The sequence below is a fragment of the Chelonoidis abingdonii genome, chromosome 1, assembly GCF_003597395.2.
Source record: "Chelonoidis abingdonii isolate Lonesome George chromosome 1, CheloAbing_2.0, whole genome shotgun sequence".
NCBI classification, from domain to species: domain Eukaryota; kingdom Metazoa; phylum Chordata; order Testudines; family Testudinidae; genus Chelonoidis; species Chelonoidis abingdonii.
Window position 1 is genome coordinate 122,198,573 of NC_133769.1, and position 16,493 is coordinate 122,215,065.

Below are 16,493 nucleotides of genomic sequence, written 5' to 3' on the forward strand. Positions count from 1 at the left end.
ATTTTGGTTTTATATATTTCACTGTGCCACCCTTTTTTCATAAGTCTCTAGGGCCATGTCTACTCTGCAAACTTTGGACAACATCAGTATATCACTTTTGCGTGTGCATAGTTGACTGCTTGCATCGGTGCTGTGCCAGGAGGGCTTATGTCAATGCAAAGTGCACTACAGGTAGTTATCCCAGTGTGCCACACATTGCTGTCTGGCACAATGCCTTCTGGGAAGTTTTTGCAATGTGCTATGGAGTAGAAATGAGTCACACAGGCATCTCTGGGAGCTAGGGATCATGTTCCACAGCATGCAACTTTCTTCATCCCATAATGCCATCCATATCCCACAATTTTCGCACCTTTCTAAAAAAAAGTCCCACAAACCCACCCAGTACTTTTCGCTGTCCAGTATCCCTGACAGAAGCATGAAGCCTGCACTGCTCTGCACTTGAACATTGCAAGTATGCATGAGCTTCCTGTATTTGGAGACCTGCAGAAAGAAACACAACAGTGGGGAGTATGATACTGTCATTGAGGACAGATTGCTGAGAGACGAGTGAAAAACAGTTCAAGGTTGGTGGTATTCATGAAACAGCTGAAGACCATGGAGTGCTGCTTCTGGGCCTGAGACACAAGCATGCACTGGTGGGAGCATATCACAATGCTGATTTGGGACTATAAGCGTCAGAACTTGTGGCTGGGAAAGTCCACATTCCTGGATACGTATGCCAAGTTCAGCCCACTTTCCAGCACAGAGTCAACAGAATGAGAGCTACACTAACAGTGGAGAAGCGAATGGTGATTGTACTGTGGATTGTTATGGATCAGTGGGAAATCATTTAGGAGTTTGAAAATCTATAGTGGGGGTCATTGATACACCTGTTCTCAGGGCTGTAAAACATCTCCTTCTACACAGGACTGTGACTCATAGTAGTGGGCAGAATATAGTGGATAGATTTGCAACAGTGGGGTTCCTGAACTGCAGTTGGGTGATAGTTGGCATGCATATCCCTATTTCCACTACATGCATCTGACAAAGTGGGTATTCCTTGCCACTGAGTACATCAACAGAAAGGGTTCCTTTTCTATGTCATGCAAGTGTTGGTGGATCCCTGGGAATGTGCCACCGATATCAGTGTCAAGGAAGATGCATGATGCCTGCATCTGTTAGTTTTCTAAAATATAGAGAAGATGGAGTACCCAAGGGAACACACCCACAAAGTTGCTCCTGGACTGGTCAGGCAAATTGTCACATTAATAGGTTTTATTACCTCTTTAACCATGAATGAAGCCCAAAAGGGAAGCTCCAACTGAAATGGATTTAATAAACCACTGTTTGGCCCCTACCTAGGTGATTTCCTAAATCATAGCACACCTGGTTCAGTTTGGCACAAATGCACTCATTGCAACTGAAGGAGGGGGATTCTTTGTCTGGCAGGCAGGAAGAAAAGGGGTTGGCGTTCCTTTAAGGGTCCCTACAGCATTTTGGTTAAGATGTGTACCCCAGGGAAGGGGAGGGGAGGTATTTATATTCCCCACATTCTAGAAGGAACTCTCCTTCTCTCTCATCTGTCACTGATGGAGCACACACCCTCCCATCGTTGGAATCAGAGTAGGACTGAATGTTTTATCATCGGCTATGGACATTGCAGAACTTGGTGTCCTGTGGCATCTTATAGGCTAACAGAAGTATTGGCGCATGAGCTTTCGTGGGTGAATACCCACTTTGTCAGATGCATGTAGTGGAAATTTCCAGAGGCAGGTATATATATGCAGGCAAGAATCAGACTGGAGATAACGAGGTTAGTTCAAATTTGGAGGGTGAGGTCCTCTTCTAGCAGTTGAGGTGTGAACACCAAGGGAGGAGAAACTGCTTTTGTAGTTGGCAAGCCATTCACAGTCTTTGTTTAATCCTGAGCTGATGGTGTCAAATTTGCAGATGAACTGAAGATCAGCAGTTTCTCTTTGAAGTCTGGTACAGAAGTTTTTTTGCTGCAGGATGGCTACCTTTAAATCTGCTATTGTGTGTCCTGGGAGATTGAAGTGTTCTCCTATAGGTTTTTGTATATTGTCATTCCTAATATCTGATTTGTGTCCATTTATCCTTTTAATCCTTTAAAGCAATGTTATGTTGCAACCTTCCAACAAGACTTTTTATGGTTGTTCTCTAATTCTTTATGTGTACTATGAACAAAAATGAGCATCTGGTACAGTAGAGAAAGCTCTGCCTTTTTTTCCGGCCCCCACAAACCCTCCTACAAGGGGAAGGGTGTGGGGCTTCAGCAACAGGCTGGGACAATGTAGGGAAAGGAGAGGGCAGATGGCTACCTTCCCAGGGAACAGTTAAGGAACTGCACTGAGCAATTTATTGCTGGGTATTTCCAGATCTGTTATGTGAATAAAGTTGCAGTCTAATTAAACAACATCCATTGCTTCTTCCTGCATGGCTGCGACAATGGCTGGGAAAGGCTCAATTTGAGTGTAGGAGACTTGGAAAAAGTAGTTGCTGTTTATTAGAGATGGACAAACTGGTTTGGAGAAAAGAAAATTTCCCGCAAACTGACTCTGTTGTAATGGTCTGAAGAAGTTGGGTAAACGTTGTGCACCCGTGTGTGATTATTTTTCAGTTTTATATGTTTGCGCACTTCCAGGTTCCAGTTAGTAAGCAGATGTGCTGAAATACTTTACTGCTGGGAAGGCAACTTAAATAATATTTTCAGTTCCACCAGAAGTAGGAAGGACCAAAAATCTTGCAGTAGAGCCCAGTCTTTACTGGAAGACTAGTACAGTTTTGCAAACCCAAGGTGTTCAATCAAGTTTTTATATATAGTATACAGTCATGTAACAGGATATTTCGAATGGAGTGGGGCAGATCTTTTAACTCTTGTTCATATGAGTAGTCCTTTCTCAGGCAAGTTATCCCACTTGGGCAACAATTACACAGATGAGAAAGGTCTGCAGGAATAGCCCCTATGGTCCTAATCATGTAGTGTGCTGAGAATGTCCTGGAATATTAAAGGAACTGGGTTAAGAAATTGCAAGCCCAGTAGCAAGGATTTTTAATGAATTTGTAAACTCGGAGTTTTTTCCCAATGATAGAAGAATTGCAAATGCAGAACCAAGATTTAAGTAAGGGAAAAATAAGTAATTGGGAAGCTATAGGTCTGTTAGTTTGATCTCAACGGACTGCAAGGTCTTAGAAAAAAAATTAAAGAAAGTGTATTTAGCGATATAGAAGTAAACAGTAATTGAGAAAAAATACAACATGGTTTTACAAAAGGTAGATCATGCCAGACAAACCTGATCTCCTTTGAGAAGGTAACTGATTTTCTAGACAAAGGAAATACAAACATTTGATACAGTTCCACATGGGAAATCATTAGTTAAATTGGAGAGATGGAGATTAATACAAGAATTGAAAGGTGGGTAAAGAACTGGATAAAGGGGAGACAAGAACAGTTCAGGCTGAAAGGTCAGGCTGGAGGGAGGTTACTAGTGGAATTCCTCAAGGATCAGTCTTGGGATCAATCTTATTAAACATTTTTGTTAATGACCTGGGCTCCCAAAGGGGAGTGCGCTAACAAAAGTTGCAGATGACACAAAATTGTGAGGTATTGCCACTATAGAGGAGGACTAGAATATCATACAAGAAGATCTGGATGACCTTGAAAAACTGGAGTAATACAAATAGGATGAAATTTAATAGTGCAAGGCACTTAGGACATGTCTACCCTGCAATTAGACACACATGGCTGGCCCATGTCAGTTGATTCAGGCTCATGGGGCTCAGGCTGTAGGGCTGTTTATTTGTGGTGTAGACATTCTGACTGTGGCTGCAGCCTGAACTCTGGGACCCTCCCACTTGACAGCATTCCAGAGTCTGGGCTCCAGTCTGAGCCCAGACATCTACACTGCAATTAAACAACCCCATAACTTTAGCTCTGTGAGCCCAAGTCAGCTGGCACAGGCCAGCCATGGGTGTCTTATTGCAGTGTAGACATACCTGAGGGACTAATAACAAGACTTTTTGCTACAAACTGGGGATGTGTCAATTGGAAGTGACAGAGGAGGAGAAAGACCTGGGTGTACTGGTCTACCATGGCATGACTATGAGCATTCAATATGATGCAACTTTGAGATAGGGAAGTGTTCGCACCATTACACAAGGCACTGGTGAGACCTCATATGGAATTCTGTGTGCATTTCTGGTCTCCCATGTTTAAGAAGGATGAATTCAGACTGGAACAGGTGCAGAGAAGAGCTGCCAGGATGATCAGAGGAATGGAGAACCTACCTGACAAGAGGAACCTTAAGGAGCTTGGCTTGTTTAGCCTAACAAAACGAAGGCTGAGGGAAGATATGATTGTTTTCTATAAAGACATAAGTGGGATAAACACCAGAGAGGGTTGGAGGAGGGGATTATTTAAGTTAAGGGCCAATGTTGTCACAAGAACAAATGGATATAAACTGACCATCAACATGTTTCAGCTTGAAATTAGGGTAAGGTTTCTAACCATCAGGGAAATTATGTTCTAGAACAGCCTTCAAGGGGAGTAGTGAGGGGAAAAAACCTAACTGGCTTCAAGATTGAGCTTGATACATTTATGGAGGGGATGGTGTGATGCGTAGGTGCCAATTCCGTGGGTGCTTTGGGGCTGGAGCACCCATGGGGAAAAATGGTGGGTGCTCTGCACCCACCAGCAGTTCTACACTCCATCCCCCTGCCCCAAATCACCTCTGCCTCTGCCTCCTCCCCTGAGTGCACCACCTGGTCCTGCTTCTGCCCCTCTCTCTCAGTGCTTGCGCCGCGAAACAGCTGTTTCGCACGACAAGCCTGGGAGGGAGGGAGGAGGAGGGGGAATGCGGCATGCTTGGGGGTGGAGACGGGGCCGGGGCGGAGATTTGGGGAGGGGTCCAATAGGGGCAGAGAGGCGCGGAGTTGGAGTTGGGACTTTGGGGCAGGGGTGGAGTCGTGACAGGGACTGGGCCGGGGAGGGGCGCAAGCTCCCACCAGCGCTGAAAAAAGGTGGCGTCTGTGGTATGATGAGATTGCCTATGATGGCATATGGCCTATCCACAACTGCTAGTAGCAAATATCTCAAGTAGCTAGAGATGGGACACTAGCTGAGGAGGGCTCTGAGTTACTACAGTGAATTCTTTCCCAGGTCTCTGGTTGGTGGGTCTTTTCGCCTTCCTCTGCAGTGTGGAGTACGCATCACTTGTTGGTTTGAAATAGAGTAAATGGTGAATTCTCTGTGACATGAAGTTTTTAAATCATGGTTTGAAGACTTCAGTAACTCAGCTAGAGGTTATGGGTGGCTGAGGTTCTGTGGCCTACAATGTGAAGGAGGTCAGACTAAATGATCATTTTGGTCCCTTTTGGTCTTAAAAGTCCATGGATCTATGAGATTGCTCTGTGGTAGTTGAAGGCATTCACCACAGAATCAGGCTCTTTATCGGTACACTTACGTACCTGAAGTAGGTATCGTACATACGCAAAAGGCTAAACTGAAGTTGATGAGAACAGCCTCTGTCCCAAAATAGCCAGCATACACTTACAGGAATTTGACATTGCTTAGTTCTTGTAAATTATATTTAGATTGTTAATAGGGATAAAAAAAACTCTGAATTTTTTTCTTCACTTTAATGACGCCAGGATCATTATCCAAAGGGAACATATCAGGTCAAGTGTTAACAATATGTGCTTTAAGAAAAAAACAAGAACCAACCATCTGTTCCAAAAAAGCTCTTATAGCAGCATCAGACTCGTTAAGGATTTTTTTTAAAAAAATGCATAGTGCAATTTCTTTGTTCAGTTGAATTTGTTTAAAAAAATCAACAGATTTGTATCAATGAAATGATCCAGAATAATTTAAATTATTTCTATATGATATATATTTAAAATTGAATAATTTTAGATGGAAAATGCAAAATGCACAGGTTGGCTTCTACTATTGCTGATTTTGCCTGAATAAACCAATACATTAAATATTATTTAAGTCAAGCAATAGTTTCCCTATATGATCTCTTACAAATGTGGTTTTATTAGTATTTAATCAGTCCCTACAATATCAGGACCACGAAATTCCTACAAATGAAGCTCAGTTTTCCATTTGTTATTAGTAAAGTGTTGCAGAATGAGCAAACTACTACAACAGTCGTCTTCAAAATCACTAAATGTTGGAAGGACAGAGGTTTATTTCCTGTTGGAAAATACCTCCATGATTTCTATTAGCCCTAACAAGGCTTGTGAACCTACCATTAACTCCTTTACCCCATTGCTTGCTGGTTGATCAATTGTTTAATTATTTTATGTTGGCAACAGAATAAAATGATTCTGGGCGGGGCTACTGGGACGAGGAGATTCAAGTACCCCAATTCCTGGGGTAGCTATGCAGCGACTGGAAGCACTGTAGCATCAGCCTGCTGGTTCAGGCCTTGTCAGGGAAAGGAAGCAGCTGGTCATTCTCTCCAGTGACCTTAATGGTGTAAAGTTGTCTTTGAGGTAGATGAAAAAGTGAGGTAAAAAGTGATATGAAAGGGAGCTATCCTGGTGGACCAACAGGACAAATTACTTATATATGACGTATCTTTTCAGATGATGTAGTAAATACAGTCAATGCATTTCAGGTTATGGAGTAAATAAGGAGCAGGTAATCATAGGGAACCAAATCCTAGAAAATGACGAACAGCCTATTTAATAAGCTGTTGCTCAGGAAAGGCTCACAAATTCACTGGACCGAGGAGTGTAACTCAGCATCTGGTGTGCAGCCACGTCATGACTGGTTACTGCAATAGAATGTTGTTGATGAGGTGGCCTACTGCTCTATGCAGCTTTTGATTTCATGGATTCTTGCTGGGTGCAGGTCAACTGGCCACACTCCATCCCTCCCCCAGAACACATCTCCACTGCTGGTTGATCAGCTATGGAGAACTGCTGTAGAACTCTGTCTGCAGTTCCCTCGCGTGTATGGTTTCCTTTTCAATAGCCTTTCTGTTGCTTGGCTCCTTTTTTTGCAGAAGACGTGTGGTGTGTTTGCTGTAGCTGTGTTTTGAGACTATATATTAATTACTTCTTCTAGGATGGGGCCTTTCAACGTATTATTACAAAAAATATCCCCAGTTGATTAACGGTTCAATCTTTAATCACTGTATGTGGTAAGTTCTGATGTAGAGATGGGTCCCTATCAACCCCCTCTGCTTCAGATAGACACAGACTTGAGGGAAATTAGCATCTGCTTTTGGAGTTAAGGCTCGTTGATAATTTGAGGTAGTTGTGAAGTCAAACTTCAACCCTCTGGTCTGTGTGGTCTGATTCTGAGAGGTGCTGATTTTTGGAGTTTATATGAAACTGAGGTCCCTTGCATGCTCCTTGTGGGAGGGACTGTGTTGCCTTCTGCACACTGCACTGAGAACAGTGTGTGCAATTTCTCCATATTAACTGGAATTTTAATCTAACAGGGTTGATTTAGGAAAGAAATAAAATGAACTGTCTGCAGATTGTGTCCTTGGCTTCTGAGAAATACTCTGTTCCACAGCCACCTTCAATTCAAATTGTAAGTGTAAAAAAAAAAAAAGTTGATCTCCTCCCACTACCAAAAACTGTATCTAACAATTAGATTCATTTGATGAATAAACAAACATGTAGAAGGAACACAAATGTTTTGCTTAAGATTTTTAAAAATAGTTTCTGCAAAACACAGTAAAATCAGCATAACTGGCACAGGGACCCCAGTGGAAATAGAAATGTAAAAATCAGGGTCTCCGAAGAACATCTATGCGCCCTTTGTGATAGGAAACAGCATGTGCCAGATTCTGAGCTGGTGTAAATTGGTATGGCCCTGTTGAATTTCAATGGAGCTATGCCAGTTTACCCCAGTGGATGTTTTGGTCCTCCATTTGTGATTGGTGTGCTGGAAGAATTTTAATATTCTTTGCCATTGTTAAGACCTTAACAAGCACAATAGATAGGAAGAACAAAAGTGAATAAAGATCCTCATGCTAGGGAATTGTTTTTGCTAACAAACATCAACTCAAAGCCATTGAAAGTGTGCAGACAATAAGCAGCCCTCCTGAGACTGGCTTAATGGCTAAAGCCCAAGCAAAGGATTCACAAGATTTTGGTTCTTTTCCTAGCTCTGCCACTGAGTAGCTGCATGACCTTGGCCAAGTCAGTTAATCAAACTATTGCAGTTGTCCCATCTGTAAGATGGGAGTGATAGTGTTGTTGTATAACAATCATTATATAACATGCATAAAATGTCTTGGGAGACTCAGACAAAAAGTGCTTGAAGTGTAAAGTCTACAATTATTTATTAATAATTAGTCTCTGTATGCCATCTATGGTTTTTAGAGTCACTTGTATGCATTGCACACAATCTGTCTTCTGGCTATTGTGATCAATGACACCCGTAAGAAGTTAATTTGTAAATGTCAGCTCTCAGAAGTTGCTATGCAAATATATTCTGTCCTCAGGGAGTGATCAGCCAATCAGAATTTGTTCTGATGGTACAATATTTGAAACTCCACATCCTTGATAGAGCTTTGGTAGATGGGATTATATAAAAATGGTTGTAGCTGGTTTTGTTAGAACACTCCAAAGCTAAGATTAAAAAGTCACTTAAAAGCCTAAATATGAACATTGAGTGTCCTGATTTTCAAAGGTTCTGAGCGTCTAGCAGCTCCCTTTGACTTCAGTGTGATCTACTAGGTGCACAGCACTTTTGAAATTCAGGTCACTTCAATGTGTGCTTAAATATGCATGTAAGCACCTAACTTTAGGCTGTTTTTTTAAATCTTGGCTCAACTTTCCAGCCTTTTCATATAATTGAATTAAATTAACTGAATAAAATACTTTAGTGAGATAGTTTGTTTCCCAATTCTTGATGACTAATATTCTAGATGTAGTGGTTATGATCCAAAATTAACCACACCTGGAATTTATCAAGGTGCTGCAGATGAAGTGGATTTCATTCTATTTGTGAGCAACCAGATTTTAACAGCAACTTCAGTAAAAGGAAATCCATACGCCTCAGGTGTCTGACATCACTGACAATTTTCTTTGTGCAGGGTTCAGTTTGTAGCTAATTCACTTGTTCCACAGCACTGATCGAAAAGTGTTCAGCATGACTTGTGCGAGGGGTAATTGCAAAGGCCTTTCTGCTCCCTTGATTCTGGAATCATGCAGCTCTGGCTACTCTAACGTACTAAAGCTCAAGGCTGTTCTTATTTGTCCGAGTTGCCAGCAGTCTTAATGGACCAGGGTGGCACCTTAGGACAAAAGTACACAATGGGCATTCCCCCATACTTTCCCTATATCTCTGTAGAAGCCATTACAGCAGCTAAACATCACCTGAGAGCATCCACCTACATTGCAGTGATTCTCCTGTGGTCACTAAGCCATGTTCAGGACTTCTTTGGGCTAATGAAGCAGTGCAAAGCTGCCCCCACAAAAGGGGTACTCTGGCCAGATTGTCTTCAGTGTTTACATGTTTGTTTATATTTAGGGAAAAAATAGCACCAGAAACCATGAAATCCAAGTTGTAACATTCAGCACATGACAAGATAGAGGGTAAAACACCTGCATACACCTAAGCCCCTTTTTCAAAAAGGACATAGTGTTGAAGAGCCTGTCAATGACTGTCAATAGGACTTAGGCACCAAAGTTACTTAGGCTCATATGAAAATTGTATTCTGGGTGTTTTGTGATTTCTTCAGGATCCTGAGATAGGAACTGTTCACTTTTCTCTGTTGCCGTACCATATTCCATATATGATACGGTTCCATATATTTTTAAAAATAAACTTTTGTGTGTCCCTAATTTTGTTCCTTCTAGTGTCTTTTTGTCCGTTTTTAGTTTTCTTGCCCTTTTCCCATTGTTCTGTTCCCTCAGTCCCAAATGCTGATGGCATCTAATTTAAAACTGACCTTTGCAGGTGTCTGTGGCTTTCGAGAGTGCTTTACCCTTTGTTGAAGTGGATTTTAACTTCACTTTTTATTTTAAAAAAAGATCAGTTGGGAGACTCTAATGCTTCCAATTCAGTTTTTTCACTTACAGTACAAGTTAAAAGTCACCCTGGCTGAAGAAAAGGGAGAAAGCTAGAGTGCATATTCATGTAGTAGAGTAGTGACTGGGTGCCATTATTATTGTGGATGGCTCATCATTTCTTTTACTAGTGGAGCTCTCCACCGAAGGAATGGATCTATTTAGTGTTAATCATATCCAAAGAACTCTGCGGTATTGTGAATATTGGATACATTATCAGAATCAAATTTTACAAGTCTTTCACTGCTAGGTATGCATTTTGGTTTTTATTTTTTTAATCTTCACAATATGTATTGAAATATCTGTATCCCTTACTCAAAAATAATACATATTTTCTTATTTTCTTCCAAGGCACTTTTGTTTGTTTGCTGGCCTGTAATGATTCTCTTATTTTAAAAATTCAAATGGTCACGTCTTCACTGCCAGCCCTGTGGTTGTATAAGATTTCCTTTAGGTCCTCTAAATGCTGTTGAGCCGGTAGGATTGTGGGAATGTAATTTTGAGACATTTCTCTCACAAACCAGCTAACCTCAGGGGATGACGAACAGGAACCAGAAATCAAATCTGGATTTCCCTCACAATAGTGTAGAACATTCTGAATATTTCTTTAATCAAAGGGCTGGTTCTTTTGTATCATAGATTTTTTCCTTTTGTGACATGGTGCCTCCAGATAACAATGGGAACCTTCTCTTGCAGTGTGGATGCATTCCACATTGGAGTTGTTAATGTGTAGAGGGAAGCCTGGACTTTCCCTCTCCCAAGGCATGAATTTGATCTGAGAGCTACTAAAAAGCAGAGGAGCAGCTGATCTGTCACAGACACACATTTTTTGTGCAAATAAATTAATAAAAGTATCCCTTTTGATGGATAGGAAGAGCTTTAAAATCCCAAGGCTTGCACATTGGCCTGAATGTGCTGACAATAACTTGTTAAATTTTCACAAAAGGTATTAATTCTATTTTTCTAACATCAAAAGGAGCCTGATTCATAAAACATTGCTTCTATCAACGTTCTAGAATTTCGCTATAGATCTTTTCTCTTGGAAATGGATGCATATTGTGTGTTGGATTGATTATAACAAAAAACCCTGAAGTGTTAGTCAGCAGTGGCCTGAGGGATCCATCTTGGCAAACACACAAATCTAAGTTATAAAATATCAAAAAGGAAGGATACAGAACAAAAAAGAAGAGTCCATTAAAAACATGAAACAGATGAGTTTCTGTAGCTGAAAAAATAATATATCAACACTGTCAAAAATCATAATTGTCTCAACACTGTAACATTATTTATTTAATATTGAGAAATTATTGCAGTCTAGTTAAAAAAAATCTCATCTTAAAAATGCATGAAAATAGTATTAAAGTTAACATTAAAACTGTACAGTGGGGGACTGGGTGGCTCAGAAAATTGATAATGGGATATGGAGCCTTTCAACCCACGTCATTAATACTTGAAAGTCATTACCATGTGCAGGATATTTGGTCGTCTATGAAAAATGATATGGTTGTTTTCATCCAATTTCAAGTGGCAAATGTTTCCATATCACAGAGACTTACTCACACAAGTGGCGCTAAATACTGTAGTATACTTTTGGCACAGTGGCCAAGGATTGGATACAGGTATAAAGAGTGAACTATACTCTTTCCCTTAGAGGTGATCCCATTTAGCAAGGCGTATTGATAGGACAGCATGGAGAGTTCAGTCATATGACTGCCCATGCAGTAATTTTACAATGGATAGAAAAGAATGCAATACCCAGAACTGTCAGCCACCTTTGCACCATTACTAACCATTTATATAATGTGAAATTATTCCCTTTTATTATTACTGTTGTTGTCGTTATTTAACATTTATCATGCAGTAGAGCCTAAAGGTCACAATCAAGTCAGTCTGCATTATGCTAAGCACTGTACTACGCAAAGAGCTCATACCAAACCTATACGCCCACTTCAGCCCTCTTCTGAGGACTTGAAATGAGCTTTGAGCAGGTCTTCTGCAGAGAAATGAATTTTACCTTCATGGACTAATCCTGAGAAGAGCTGAGTGAGTATGTCCAATGGGAGTTGTGATACTGAGAACTTCTGATCAGGCCTTTATTTATAAATATTACAATTAGCACATGTTGTATCAATGGAATAGGCAATCTTTTTGAATAAGGAACTTGTTTGTTTTGTTTTACTTCTGTGGGAGTAGTAGTGCAATTGTGAAATCGATATCAAGTATTTTTCATCTGTAGGATAAAGACAGTCTCTCATTTAGATAAATTGTACATATATCATTCATATGCAAATTAGGACTTGCATGTTTTTGGACCTGTGAGAACAAAAATGGGAAACATGCCAGGAAGTGAAGAGGGAAAAAAATCCTGAGGTTTGTGAAAAATATTATCGTCAATACATATGGCATTAACAATTAGGACATTACAACTTTGTTGCAGGCAGATAAAAATATTTGAATGTAAATAACTTCTCTTGACTGAAACATGCTAGGACAACTTGAGGTCACTGAGTTTTTTTTAAAAAAAAATACTATTATCATAATAGTTTTCCTCAGTAGTATATATGGGAAAAGCTTTTTCTAAGTTACAGTGCTGTTTGGATGCATTTCTAACACATATCCAATGTGCTTTTATTACAATAGGATGTCTGCAGTTGTAACTGTGAGTTTGCAGAGGCTGTTCACAAGACTTTCAAGTGCAAGTGTGAGAGCATTTTTTGTGTGTGCAAGGTGGGGATTTGCATGCACCTATACTTTCTCACATGAACAACCTTGACTTGAGCTCATGCAGTAGGTATTTTTCATGTAGAGTTTGGGCATGTTCATGTGCATTTCTAAAAATTTGGACTTCAGTCTTGTTTTGTTTTCCATTTCATGCAAATCACCATAAAAATATTAAGTGACTGAGCTTCACAATGTTCCTTTGAGATAGGAATTATAAGACCTTTTTTACAGAAAGATAAATGGAAAATGCCAATAGTCTAAGATTCATAACAGATTAATGAAAGTTGGACAGCAATGAGTTAAGTGGCTTGAAGATGAGACAGTGGCTTGAGCGTGCACCGGACCCCTGTTAGAATGCGGGGTTTTGGATCCATGTGGGACCACGTTACCATGGATTCTAATGAAGGTAATTAAATTTGGGATCCATGCGCAGTTCCGCGCTATAACTGAATTCACACTATAAAGATGCGTGTTCTAGCGAGGGTCTGCTATTAGCTAACAGATCTTATTCCCTCCCACGCCCTGCAACTGTGAGTGTATCTGAACTCATTTTGAAGAAACATATGAGAATTAATTGTTTTGAGTGGAAATTATAGGAATATCATGAATTTTGAACTTGTTTTGCTTGTTTAGACCTAAAACTCAAAGTAGACCTCCAGGGTTGAGAAGTCACATGAACTGAAACTAAAAGTGCTCAGCCACTACAGTGGTACCTCATCCTAGAAATACTTAAGATGTGGGTGGTGGAAGCTGTTCTTATTACAGTGGTGTCTACATTAGTAAGTGCAAGAGTAAGAACAAATCTCATCATAAATTTTCAAACACACATAAGAGAGTAGTGTTGGAGGGCCAGAGCAAACAATAATCCAGTAATGTGATTCTGCTGCTTTAGTGCTAGAATTGGTGATCAAGCCACATTGTTCTGATCCAGAAGGTTCATATTTCAAACACCCCCTGCGTGCTACCCAGTCCTCTCCATCCCCTCACAATTCAGGTGTGTCCAGAACAAAGGTTTTCATTCAAACCCATCTCTACTAAGTGGCTGTAAGGTAGGTACATTACTCTTCTTAAGACATAAATAAAGTGTTTTCTCTGACCCACAGTTACTACTTTAAGTTACGACTGTAGGGGAAAGTAAGACTGTGGTGTTCAAATGAAGCTTGACAGTCTGTGTAGCAGGCACCAGCCATCTGTGCTATGGCAGCACTGTTTGTATTTTAATGTTTAAACATACAGCAAAGATAATTAAGAATAACTATAATTAAAAATGATTACAACAAATTACTTTTCCCTCAGCAGTAATGTGTGACTGTAACTTACAAGTTACTTGATAAAGTAACCTTTTGGTAAGCTAATCAGAATAGCATTGCAATCTCTACTCTGTTTCTGACAGTTTGTAGATTTTCAGGGGGATTTTTTTCCTAAATGATAAAAGCATTTTACTTACTGGGCTTCACACACCCATTTGATGTGCAGTAATTATTGCTGAAGTTTCATCCTTCATATCAGCAGCTTCTCTCGCTCTCTTGTTTTCCATGAAAAGATTAAAAGTAGTTTATTTTTTGGAGAATAGAAAGCCAAGTGATGGAAAAAGAACACACGCAAATTCCTCTTTTGTTTCAAAGAGAAAATACTAATATTTGTCTCTGAAAAAAACAGCAACAACCCCAAAACAAAAACAAAATAACCCCCCAACCTACATTTTAAAAGGAGAAAATGTTAGAAAAAAGCTAGACAAAATTCTGGTACAATGTACCCTTTCCAAATAACACAAATACTTTCCAATTATATAGCACCTTTCATCTAAGGCTCTATAAAGTCCTGGTCCTACAATGAGCTCCATATGGGCACTCTTCTATTGACATTGATAGGATGCCTTGTAGTCACAGAGGTCTGTCCTCCTGGAGATTGTGGGGTACTGAGGTCTGAGTTGGACTTGCAAGCTATTACTTTGTGGCAGAGAGCGGGATTGGTCCTGCTTGCAGGCTAGGGGCTTTGTAGGAAAGTCTGAGATCTGAGTCATTTCTAGAAAGAGCTAGCTTAAAGGAAGATGTCTTTTTGCCTTAGAGAGCAACCTGTTGGCTCTCTCTGTGTTCCTGGGTTTTTGTGTGATGTTGGTCTGCATTCTAAGAAAGAAAGTAGTTGCAATCTTCCAGCAAGAGTATTTTTGTTTTTAATCTAACTTCTTTGTGTGTATTCTGTGAACATAATGGAGACCAATGCATGATGAGGCCCTACGTTATTTATGAATGTCACAGGCAAAATTTTCAGAAGAGCTGTGAAGACTTAAATGACCAATCTTAAAAAATTCTCAGCTGTCAGAAAATGGTTATTTTTCCACAGAAAATATTGGTGAAAAATCAAAATGTGAAATATTTCAGCCCCCAAATGAAATATTAAGATTTTGTAATGGCATGGTGATGCCTCACAAGAGTTGTAGTCTAGGTTCCTCATTCTTCCAGTCTTCTCTATAGTCTGGGCTCTCTGATTGGACTTCTATGACATATCACTGTCTCCCTTTTTGGCAAAGAGAGGTAATACATAATGGCAGTTGCACAGTCCTACTGCATCACTGGAGGTTTAGTCCACCTGGGTAGTCCAGGCCATAGAAGCGAATGGGAACATGAGACACTAGAGCTACAAGTTTCGTGAAACACCACAGTGGCATGTCAGAATGAAACCATTTTGGTTTTCAGCTAAAATTTTTCAGTTTTTCAGCGTTTGGTTTTTCAGTAGAAAACCAAAATTTTCCAGAGAAAGCAAACACTTTTGTTTAATCAATTTTCCATTGAAAACTTGGTTAGATGGGACTTTTTTGATGAGACCTAATGAACATCTTGTGTGCTGAACGCTGTTGAAAATCTGACTCTAGGTGTTACAACCACTGTGAGGCTGGTAGTGTTATATGCATTTTTTTAAAGGATAAACTAAGGCACTTAGAAATTGAATCATTTTCTTATGGCCACAAAGGGATTCTGTGACAGAGTCAGAAAGTGAGTCTAGGGCTTGACCCTCCGCTCCCAAGTCACTGCTTTAACCAGAGTTAAAGTAAAACTGTTAAGTAAAATGGGCTGTTGTTGTACTGGAGGTTTGTTTTAGGTAGTTCAGCTTTTCAAAATACAACATCATAGATTCAAAAACAGACCACTTAAAAGAAAATAAAAAGCATTTTATAGCCTCACTAACTTACAGAAAAAGCACAGTTGTCATTTTACAGAACACATAATTTAAATACTGCTCCAGTGCAATCTAACAGTGTTTAAAATTAATAATAAGGGCTACTGAAAACAGGCTTAGTTAGGCTTGACGGGTGAATTAAAATGAATGTGTTTGAAAACCGAGCTAGGTACCAGTGCCATTCCTGTGCCTTGGAGGTGCTGCAGGTGCTATACCATCGCAAAGGACACTGAATTCCATACAACTGAACTGTTTCATCACATGGTGGTCACTCAGATTAGCAGAATGAAGAAAATACTGAAGTGGAACATGAATAAAACATTACAATAATGTGAGGAAGAATCCAAAACCCTTTCCCAAACTAATGTTTTATTTACTGCTTTAAGTAGGTTAGTGCTGTTCTGGCATGTAATATTTGATAAGTATTATGTTTTTATAAAGTTTGCATTGATACAATTATCTACCACTCCCACTGGTGAGCCACAAAATCTCCTTGCTTTAGAATAATATTATTTCATCAGGCTGGTTGAAATCATGTTTGAATTTATTTCATATTTAAA